Raw genomic sequence first — 11,943 nt, 5'->3', positions numbered from 1 at the left:
TGCTGTGTCCAGTTCTGGGTTCAAGAAGGAGAGGGAACTGCTGGAGAGGGGACAGCAAAGGGCTACCAAGATGCTGAGGGGACTGGAAGACCTCTCTTATGAAGAAAGGCTGAAGGATTTGGGTCTCTTCAGCCTGGAAAAAAGACGACTGAGGGGGGATCTTATCAACACTTATAAATAGTTAAAGGGTGGGTGTCAGGAGGATGGGGCCAGACTCTTGTCAGTGGTGCCTGGGGACAGGACAAGGGGCAATAGGAACAAACTGGAACATGGGAAGTTCCATCTGAACATAAGGAAAAACTTCTTTACCTTGATGGTGACAGCGCTGGAACAGGCTGCCCAGAGAGGTGGTGGAGTCTCCTTCTCTGGAGATCTTCCAAACCCACCTGGACACAATCCTGTGCAACCTCCTGCAGGTGAACCTACTTTGTCAGGGAGGTTGGACTAGAGATGATCTCTAGTGGCCCCCTCCAACCCCTACCATTCTGTGATAGTGTGGTTCAGCTCCAGCAAAACGCTTTGCATGATCTCCCTCAATATTCTTTTACCACTGGTGACACCACTGGTGACCGGCCGCCAAGAGGATTTCACCCCATTAATCACAACTCTCTGGGCACGGCCATCCAGCCAGTTTTTAACCCAGCAAAGAGTACACTTGTCTATGCCATCATTCACCAGCTTCTCCAGGAGAATGCTGTGGGGGACGGTGTCAAAGGCCTTGCCAGCCAGCAAGCTGTTCCAAGTTCCAGCCAGCTCCAAAAGAAACCCACTGCTGGACAAAACTGAGCCCATCAACGAGGATGGTGGAACCTCTGTGAGAGTGTATTTAAGAAAGGACACAAGGGCTCGAGTGGGAGAGGAGTGAGGGAAAAACAGTGTGAGAAACAGCCCTGAAAACACCAGGGTGAGTGAAGAAGGAGGGAGAGGAGGTGCTCCGGGTGCCAGAGCAGATGGTCTCCTGCAGCCTGTGGAGAATACCACAGTAGAGCAGGTATTTCCCTGCAGCCTAAGGAGAGGAGCACAGCGGAGGAGGTAATCCCTGCACTTGGTGGAGGACCCAACACTGGAGAGGTTGGATATTTCCTGAAAGAATTTCAGCTTGAGGAGAGCCCATGCTGTAGCAGGTTTATCTCGAAAGACTGTAGCCAGTAAGAGGGACCCCATGGGAAAAGTGTTAGAAGGAAGGAGCAGCAGAGAGGAATTGGTATGGACTGACCAGGACCCCCATTCCCCATCGCCCTGCACTGCTCAGGGGGAAGGAGGGAGAGGAGCTGGGAAGGAAGCAGCAAAGTTCAACAAGGAAAAAAATGTGTGGAAATAGTCTTTCCAGGTGATAAGGTCTTCCATCTGTCCTATGCTTCTTTGACCCTCAGCCTTTGCAGCTGCACATGCCTGGCCTGCCCACTTACCTTCACTCCTGTCCCCTTTGTACGAGGCCCACACACATCTTGGCACGCCCAGCGTAACGTGGCCTCCACCAAAGCTGGAGCCCACCTGGCCTTGGAGGCAGGGAGGGGCCCGGTCCCCTCTGTCCGGGGCTGGGCACAGCTTTTCCCTGGGAACCTCCCTGAGGAGCACTCCTCGTCTGTGTCAGCCTGGGGCCCGGCAGGGGTGGCCCAGGGACAAGGGCTGCTGGGGCAGGGCTGAAGGAGCTCAGCTGGGACAGCGTTAGACTGAAGATCTAAAGGTGCCTGGTTCAGCCCTGGGCTTCAGCAGTGATTTTTCTCCCTCTGCTTTTTGCAGAGCCCGTCTGCCGCCTTCCAGCCTGCCCCAGCCCTGCTTGCTCCTTCACCTCTTGCCAGAGCACTGTCCCTGCCCTGGACCTGCACATCTGTGGCTTAGAAGGAGCCTTCCTCCAGCCCCACAAGTCCCCAGCCTCCCCCTGGGCAGGACTCTCCACTCAGGGCTGCTTTGGGGCGGTCTCCAGCTGTGCCTCCTTCCCTGCTCCACAGGATCGGGATGTGTCCTCTGTGGGGTCTCTGCACGACCCAATTCCTCTCCTCTTCGTCATGCTCAAGGGTGCAGAGTCTGTTCCCCTCCTCAGGCGCCTCCTGCACCTTGTCTCCATTCCCAGAGCAGAGGCCACTGGACCCATAGTCCCAGGGAGAGGCACTCCCTGGAGCTGCGGCCTGAATGGCAGCATCCTTCCCCCGGGGGGGTGTTGCAGTGAGACCTCTGATGTGCCCAGGAGAGCTGACAAAGCCACGCTGAGGATCACCCACCGGAGTGCATGGCCATCGGTATTGTTTAGCCACACGCTGTCCTGAGCAGAATTTCTTGTCCCCCTTTGCCCCCCTGCTCCAATGACTGGTAACACACCAATATGCTCCTCTCTGGGCATCAGCCCCATGGAGATGGACACCTGCCCTTCACCCCACCTCCAGGGATGCTGCGGGGCAGAGGGGTGCAGGAGGAGGCCCGCTACATGGATGAGGGCGTGTGAGCTTTCTGCCCCCATGTTGCCTCATCGCACACCCTGGGGTGCCATCAGAGCCTGGGGGCACTTCACCCCAGGGAGGGCATGTCCCTCACCCTGTTGTACTTCTCCTCCTGTGCCGCTGCGCACAGATGTGGCACACAGGGGGGTTGCCCTTGCCCTGGGGGGCAGAGGAGGCTCAGGAGTGTTCTCCTCTCCATTGGCCCTGGAGGGGGCCAGAGCGTGGGAGCAGCACCTGCAGCCAGAGCCTCCTTCTGCCCCATCGCCCTTCAGAGACGCTGGAGGGGCAGTGCTCTGCCGTGCAGCCCTGTGCCAGGATCAGGCCCCAGGGGAGAGGCAGTGCGGACTTCCCCCATCTCAGGAGGGCTCAAGTGCTGTTTGCTGCAGAGGGTCCCTGGGCACCCAGGGGACAACGGGGCTGTGCTTGTCACAGACCCCTCATGGGACGAGAGTGTCTCCTGCTGGGAAGGCTCCAGAGGGTGTAGCCCAGTGGCAGAGCGCCCACTTTGCATGTGGGAGATCCTGGCTTCCATCCCCAGCATCTCCAAGGGGCTTCTTCCCTGAATGCCCAGCCTCAGGGAAAGGCTGGAGCTGGAGCCTCTGGTCCTCTGCAGGCACTGTGGGCCTGCCCTGCCCAGCCAGGGTCTGGCTGTGGGGTGAGGAGGGCTGTGTGCGCTGCCTCCTTGGAGCCCCCTCTCAGGAGAGAGGCGGGCAGCTGTGCTGGACCTGAGCTCGGCTCACTGCCCTGCACCACACACCCACCCGAGACATGCCCCTTCCCCACCGCCATGTCTTTGGGCTCTGGTTTCCTCCAGCCACCCTCAGGGAGACACTAAAGCACCTGGGCAGGCAAGCACAGCTCTGGCTCAAAGGCTTTTAATAAGAACCAATATGGGGGCCCCTGTGTAAAAACAGGGGAATCAAAATCGATGAAACCCCTGGCAGTTTCTGCGGCCCGTGGGAAAAGGGAGAGGGTTCCCTGGTGCTCACGGCTCTCCCAGCTGCACAGACCTGATAACCATCTGATAACCATCCCGTTATACCCCATGAGCTTAACCAATCATCGAAACCATTTTTAACCACTTTTAATTTGGACATGTTATCCTTCAGCTCCCGTAACTGCTTATGAATGGATGATAAGTGTTCAGAAAGGTTCATACAACACATACCTTCAAAATCTTCACATCCATGACCCTGAGCCAACAGCAGAAATCAATCATCACCCCTGTGGTGTCTCCACAAAAGTTCACTAGGGACGTGTTAAATATTGGGTAAACTGAATTGAATCCTGCTGTATTAAAAGAAGCCGAAATACCAAGGGTTCTCAATTTTGTGCTCAGCTGCAACTTCCAATCACGAGGATAAGCCCGACACTAATTCCCAGGGGCATCTTCAAATATCAGTACCCTTGCCCTTCTTTCTGCGCTGTAGATGACCGAACCTGTTGCTACAGTGACGTACTACCTGTTCCCACTGGTCCTCCGGAACCGACCAAACCTCTGGCAGCAGCACCGTGTAACGGCACCGTATGTCACACACCCTGGCCAGTCCTTGTGAATGGTAGGCTTCCCTAATCTCCTGCCGTTCAGCCAGCTCGTGTTGAGGTGAACCTGACTCCATATGCCCTGTTGCAATATCTAAACGAATTAAACCCATCACCTTACTTAATTCCTTATTAAAACACACAGCACACCGGATTAAAACACACAGCACACCGGATTTAAAACACATAGCACACCCTGTCACCTTACTTAACTCCTTATTAAAACACACAGCACACTGGAATTAAAATACACAGCACACCGGAATAAAAATAGACAGCATACCCTATCACTTTACCTAATTCCTTATAAAAACACACAGCACACTAGAATTAAAACACACAGCACACCGTATTTAAAACACACAGCACACCGGGCCGCAGCACGTGGTCTTTCAAACCACCACCGGCCTCGACAATCCTCACAAGGCACAAGGATCCATGGGTCACAGTTCCACACCTAGGGCACTGCACTTCTTCAGCCCTCACCATCGTTGTTGGTGTTGTGGGGTAACTCATTCGAATCCGTCTGCTCAAACCAGGGCTTTATCCACTTGGTGGTACCCATCTGGTTCCGGCATCTGTAACGACACAGGCATATCCTCGACCCCAGGTTAATAGTCTACACGGTCCTTCCCACTTCCCCGTCACACCGTTTTTAACTGCTACCATGCCATTTTCCTGCCTAAAATCCCCCAGGTCTCTCTGTAGACCTGCGCCGTGCCGCACGATTGGAGGTACAAGGCAGCGTTGAGGGAGGCGTAGGAAGTTCAGGACGTAAATGGCTTTGTTCAGTCGATCTAAAGGGCTCAGCCCTTGCTCTCCCCCTTTCTGTTTTTGAAGCAAATTTTTTAAAGACTGGTTCATGCGTTCCACTATGGCTTGACCCGTCGGAGAATGTGGTGTGCCAGTCACACGTGTAATGCCCCACAGCCGTAGAAATACCTCTGTTGAACGGGCTACGTACCCTGGGCCATTATCAGTCTTTATCACACGCGGTACGCCTAAGACCGCGAACGCGCATCGCAAATGTCTTTGTACATGTTTACCGGATTCACCAGTCTGCGCAGTTGCCCAAATTGCAGTTGAATAACAGTCTACACTCAGGTGTATAAATTTCAGTTTTCCAAATTCTGACACATGGGTTACATCAGTCTGCCAGAACTCCAAAGGTCCATGCCCTCGGGGACTGACGCCTGGGTTGAAGTTAGGTATAAATGGTTGACAATCAGCACAAGTTTGCACTATACCTCGGGCGTCAGACTCCGAGATCCCAAACTGTCTGCGCAGCATTCGTGCAGATTGATGGAAGAATGTATGAGAGGCACGTGCTTGCACAAACTTATCTGGAGGTGGTGCGGCCCATGCAGGAGCCACAAGTGTATCAGCTCGTCTACTGCCCTCAGCTAAACCTTCTGGGAGCCCCGAATGGCTGCGAATATGGGTGATGAAATAAGGATTGTGCCGTTCACTGAGTAGGAGCAACAGTTCATGGAGCAGGGTGAACAGCTGCTCATCTCTGACCTCCTTCAGCAAAGCACGCTCCATTCGTTGAACGATTCCAACCACATATAAGGAGTCACATACGATATTAATACCTCCTTTTGTCCACCTGCGAAACACTTCTAGTACAGCACGTAATTCTAGCTTTTGTGTGGACCCTTTACAGTCTGTGATCACAATATCATGCCATTTATTGTCCGTGTACCATGTTATTGCTGCTTTCTGTGTCTTCCCCCCGGCATCTGTAAAGATTGTCGGCCCTTGGACAAGTCATTGAGACAACGCAGGAATTTCCTCAATCTGTCCTACTTGTAGCACACTAAAAAACTTGTGCAGAGGCGAATGTACCTTAACTGTCCCAGGATAGTTCAAAAGCGCAATCTGCAACACCATAGAGTGTCGCAAGGCCCACTGCAAGTATTCAGCTACTAAAGAAATTACCACATATTCAGGTTCCTGTCCGGATATCTCAACGATCCTCTGACGCCCCTTAATCACAAGTTGCGCCATCGCCTCTACCCTCGGGGTAACCGTAAGCTTTGGTTGGCCAGATAAGAAAATCCACTCCAGAATTCGTAGCGGGTCCCTTTCCTGTACCCATTGCATTACTAAAGTGAAAGGATGTTCGTCATGATTTATAATTAGTAAACCTATCGAATGATCAGGGTCCCATTGATGCGCGTAGGCGTTGATGACCTTATCACTGACCATCTGCATCGCCTTCTGTGCATCTAAGGATAACTGCCTAGGGGCATCAACGCCACCGCCTCCTCGCAACAAGCGCATGAGAGGTGCTAAGTCTTCGTTCGTAAGACCACACAATGTACGAACCCAGTTTAGATCTCCTAAGAGTTTTTGAACATCATTCAGTGTCGAAATGTGTGTTCTAATCTCCAACTTCTGTGGCCTAACTGTAGTTTTAGCTATTTCCCATCCTAAATATTTCCAGGGTGGTTCTTTTTGAACTTTTTCTGGTGCAATTTGTAACCCTGCTTTCCCTAGTACCTGCTGCAGCTCCTCAATAGCCTTGTCACACTCTAATTGTTGTCCAGCTGTCAAGATGTCATCCATATAATGATAAATTATCCACTCAGGGTGTTTTTTCTGCACTGGTGCCAAAGCCCATGCTATGTACATCTGGCACAAGGCGGGTGAATTTTTCATTCCCTGTGGCAACACTACCCAATGATACCTGCACATAGGCCCGTTCTTATTTGTTGTTGGCACAGAAAAAGTGAATTTCGGATAGTCATCGGGGTGCAAGGATATGGTGAAAAAGCAGTCCTTCAGATCTATTTTCAGAATCTCCCACCCTTTAGGGATCATGATAGGGGATGGCAAACCTGGCTGTAAAGCACCCATGTCCTCCATAGCCTCATTAATTTTTCGTAAATCGTGCAGTAACCGCCATTTGCCACTCTTTTTTGGGATGGTAAAAATGGGTGTATTCCAGGGGCTGGTTGTTGGTTCTATATGTCCCTTCTCCAACTGTTCCTGTACTAATTGCTCAATTGCTCGATTTTTTCCGAATTGAGCGGCCATTGCTCCACCCATACCGGGTCGTTCGTTTTCCACTTCAATTTCAAAATAGGTCGCCCTTCCCCAATGGCCGCCCCAGAAAACCCGTCCCCCCAGTTGTTAAGCAAGCACCCAGTTGACTTAAAGCATCCCGGCCGAGCAGGCACACCGGCGCTACTGGCACATACGGTCGTATTGAACAAGCTCCACCATCAGGCATTTGGCATTGGATCACCTCTTTGCTTATTCTTCTTGTCTGAGTTCCTCCGACCCCCATTATGGGTATAGCTGGGTCTTCTAGGGGCCAAGAGGGTGGCCAACGACCTTGACTGATAATAGTCACATCAGCGCCGGTGTCTACAAGCATATCAAGTACGCACTTTTGACCCCCTGGTGCTCTTAGGGCAACTCGCCGCAAGGGCTTTGTTTTACTGATTTCAGGGCTAAATATATATCGGCATTACCTGTTGAGCCAAAACCTTTATCCCCCCTTATCTGATTTCCGGCCGTCGGAACGGCGGCCTTAAATGGCATGACTTGTCCAATGCGAGTACCCGCTGGGATATGCACAGGTGGAGTGGGTGTCCATACCATTATTTTAATTGGACCTGTATAATCAGCGTCTATTACCCCAGGTAACACAAACAAACCCCGTCTGGTAATGGAAGATCGTCCCAATAATAGTGCACTCAGTCCATGCCCCAGTGGCCCTTCCATATCAGTAGGAATGCACTGCACTTGGGAGTCTGTAAGGGTAACCTCCTTTATTGTTGCCACGTCCACTCCGGCACTCCCTGTGGTGGCAGAGGCTGCGCTACCCACGCACCCTGACCCTGAGGCCTGGTTTGTGTCATCGCGCTTGGGCCCCCCGCGCTCATCAGCCCGTTTCCCTATGGCGTGCCATCCTTATGGAATTTTGAGCGGCATTCAGATGCTCTATGTCCAAATTTCTAACACTGATTTCATGTGCCCGTAAATCCTCCCGTTCCTCCGCTCCTAGCAGGCGTCATATCTGTCTCTCCCCTCTGCTTTCCTACTCTACACTGTATCTTCAAATGACCGACCTTCCCACACTTAAAGCATTTCGGTCCTGAATTACGATTACTGACCAAGGGCTTGACAGCCGCAGCAAAAGCGGAGGCCAAAAATCCTGCCTGTTCTTCAGGTGTCCCTACCCTACAGCATGCCTCTATCATGTCGGTAATGGTGGCGTGTCGAGGCAAAGTTTGCAAGATACGCTTACAGGCTGGATTTGCGTTCTCTACGGCCAATGATTGAAATACCGCCTCTTTGGCTGCCGCTGGCAGTTCTCCCCGGTCTAACGCATTCCTTAGTCTACCAAGAAACTGCATGAATCCCTCGCTGGGGCCCTGTTTTATCGTCGTATATGGGGGAGTGACCTTGCCATCCTCCGGCAACGTCCTCAGTGCTTCGCGAGCCAACTCTGCGGACTGTTGTAAGATAGCGACGCCTAGCCGCGCTTGTTGCTGAGCATCAGCGAAAGGACCTGTTCCTAATAACATCTCCATGGTTGCCAGCCGCAACGGACCCCCCTCCACTCTACTCAAATTCGCTATCACTGCACGTTGTACACCATCCTCCCACCTTGATCTCCATGTTAGTTCTTGCATTGGTGTGAGGATAATGGACATCAGTGTCCGGCTATCAAAAGGACTCATAATATTAGTAGTGAAAAAACTGTTAAGAAACGACTGAGTGTAGGGAGAACTAAGGCCAAAGTCATACACTAATTTTCTCGCTTCTTTTACGATCAGCCAAGGAAGACCCTCCCATTTATTGGGATTCCTTCGACCTCCTGTAGTTCCCCCCAGTATCGCCGGAAATGCTTTTGGTAACATTATACCCTCTACCAAGGCATTTTAAATGATTCCTTTCCAATGCACTTGCGGATCTGGCGGCTCCCCTGAGCCCACGGTCGCACCCCCCAACTCTCCTCCCACGTTCCCGTTATCCAACTCTCCTCCCGCGTTCCTGTTACCGCCGCCCCATACCCCTCCCCGCTTTCACCCCTCTGTCGCCTCTCCATATTTCATATCGCTTGCTCCTCCTCTTGTTTCCATGGTCTCTGTTGTTCTCTCTCTAACTGTTCCAATTTCTGTTGCAGTGTTTTTGCCGTCGCGCATGCGCCTTGCGGCAATTCTTGTTCAGCGGGAGAGGGAGGCGACGGTGGAAGCGGTGGGTACAGTGATGGATCAAAAGGTGGTCTGGGGTGCACATCAACATGTTGCCGTGGAGGCTTAGGTGGACCTTCATAAAACCCAGTTCTGGGGTTGTACCACTCTGGTGGAGGTGCCGTTGGTCTTGCTTCCGAGGGTGGCGGTGCTGGCCAGGGAACATCCTCCTCCATCGGTTCTTCTTTCTCTGGAACTTCCTCAGGTGGAGCAGAGGGGATCAGCAGGGGATCGTCCCAAACCTTCGGACCTGGCCTGTTCGATCCCCCTCCCGTGGGTTGTAATGCTGCAAAAGCCCCGGCCGCTGTGGCTCGCTCCGCCTTCATATCTTGTAAGGTCGATAACACCAACCGCTATGTCGTCGCCAACGGTGATGCCTCTTTGTCTCCTTTACTTATCACTTCCCACAGTTTTTTCCCAACAGCCTCCCATATTTCTGCTTTAAAAGCTGTCTGGGGCTCTGGTGCGAATCCGTTCTCTCTGCACCATATTAACAACCTTCGGAGCATACGCTCATCGTATTTCACCCCTCTCTTAGAGAGGATATGCAGGAGAAGTCTTAATATAGCCCCTTCTTCTTTTGTTACTTGTTGCCCCATCTCCTGCCCCGGCCGCTCACCTCTCTCCGGGTGTCCGTGGCCACGTTGTCTGTTTATTCCGGATTGCCGCCCAATCCGCCCGGTCTCAGTCCATCTGAGCCATCCTCCAGCCGGTGGATCTCCTTCTGGGTCTTCCGCCCCTCGCGTTCCGTTGCTCAAGCCAAGCGCCGATCGGGATCACGTCGGGGTCACCATCTGAGGAGAAATAACTGGACTCCAGACGATCCAATGTGAATCAACAGAAGCCGTTTATTAAGCACAGATCATCATCTTTTATACCCTGCGTTGTAGCTGTACACGTGACTCGCTTATTTCTGATTAGCTCGTTACACTGTCCACGCGCTGTGCATGCAGTTCATTCACACATCAGATTGGTTACAAGAATTCGCGTCGTAAATTGCTTAGTCACTAGCACAACATGTTTTCTGCCTTCTCAGTCCCGTTTTTCCCATGTACTAATTCCATCTTCTACCACCTGTTTTGCCCTTAATCTAATCTCTCACAGCAGGGAGGCTGGCTCACATGGCCATTTTCTCTCAGACACATTCCTACAATCCCGTACCTCCCCAGTGCAGTTCTGCGTCTTCTCCCTGGACCCCAACCTGCGCCCAAACCCCAAACCCATCCTGGTCACCATCACGGTGCGGGGCCCTGTGGGGCTGGGGCAGCTCTATGGGGTGGCCCTATGGGTCTGAGGGGGGTCTCCTCTGGGGTGGGGTAGGGATGGTCCTAAAACTAAATGGACACTTACCTTCAACTTGCACTCAAAAAGGTGGATTTTGAGCTCTGGGACACAAACGGGATGAGTAACACGAATGAGTTAATAAAAATGGAAATCAAGGACTTGTGAGGTCCCGCTCAGCTGACAGGCCACGAGCTGACCCACGGCTCGTGTAGGTTTGGTGAGATCCTTCATGTCCGGACACCTGACAGGCCAGGAGCAGGCCCACGCCCTGTGTCTGTGCTTATGAGGTCACTCACGCCCGAGTAGCCAGTGGGCCAGGAACAGGCCTAGGGATTGTGTAGGTGCCTGGAGGTCACTGGTGCCTGCGCAGACGAGAGGCCAGGAGCTGTCACCTGGCTTGTGGATGTCTCTGCGATGTCACTGGTGCCTGAGGAGCCCAGCAGAAACATGGGTTGTGTAGGAGCTGGTGAAGTCACTGCTGGCCGCGTACCTGGTAGGGCAGGAGCAGGAACATGGGTGGTATCACGGGTGCCTGAGTAGCTGATGCCACTAAAATAGTATTTGGTCCCCACCCCAATATGGGGTTTTTGGAAGAACCATCGTCAGCAGAAGCCCAGACACAGCACACACACGCGGGTGACAGCGGGACTCCTGAGCACGCAGCAGCAGCAGCAGGAGGGCGCGAGGTCACGATCACCGTAACCCCTGCGCACACAAGGGTGGCAGCAGGAGGGACGGGAGCTCCTTCTTCAGGTTCTTCTGCTCCTCCTTGACGTGCTCCTCCCCCGCCTCCAGGAACTCCAGCTCCTGCTGCAGCTTCTCCTGCCACAGCTGGAGGTCGGGGGGAGGTCCTGCCTGCCCCCATCATCTGCCTGCACCCCCTCCTGCCCGCCGCCCGCCTGCCTGGACCCTCTCCTGCCTGCACCCCCCGTGCCCACACCCACCTTGTGGAAGGTGTCAAGGTCCTCCAGGTCCTCGGGTTCGGGCACCAGGAAGGACAGAGACGGGGCAGGGCGTGGGGCGGCAGCTCCTCCTGGGGGGGCGTGGGGGGGGGCTGCAAGCAGGGGTGGCGGCACCCGGGGGTAGGGTGATGGTGGTGAAACCCAGATGAGAGAGGACACCTGGGCAAGGGGGGGCACCCGGACATTGCGGGGGGACAGTACCCATGGGTTGGGGAGGGCACCCAGAGACTGGGGGGGCTGTCACCCATGGGGGGGCACCCAGAAACTGGAGGGGGACGCCAGAGATGGGGAGGGGGTACCCAGAGACTGGGGGGGGCACACAGAGATGGGGGGAGGCACCCAGATATTCGGGGGGGCGCAGCCAGAAAGTGGGGGGGCACCCTCGGATGGGGGGGAGACCCAGAACCGTGGCGGGACCCGGAAGCGGGTGCGGGATCAGGCGGACATGGCGGGGGGGGACCGAGCGATGAGCGCGACCCGGTAGCGGGGGCCGCCCACGGGCGGGTG

Source organism: Chroicocephalus ridibundus, unplaced genomic scaffold (assembly GCF_963924245.1).
Source record: "Chroicocephalus ridibundus unplaced genomic scaffold, bChrRid1.1 SCAFFOLD_26, whole genome shotgun sequence".
NCBI lineage: Eukaryota > Metazoa > Chordata > Aves > Charadriiformes > Laridae > Chroicocephalus > Chroicocephalus ridibundus.
This window is presented reverse-complemented; position numbering follows the sequence as displayed.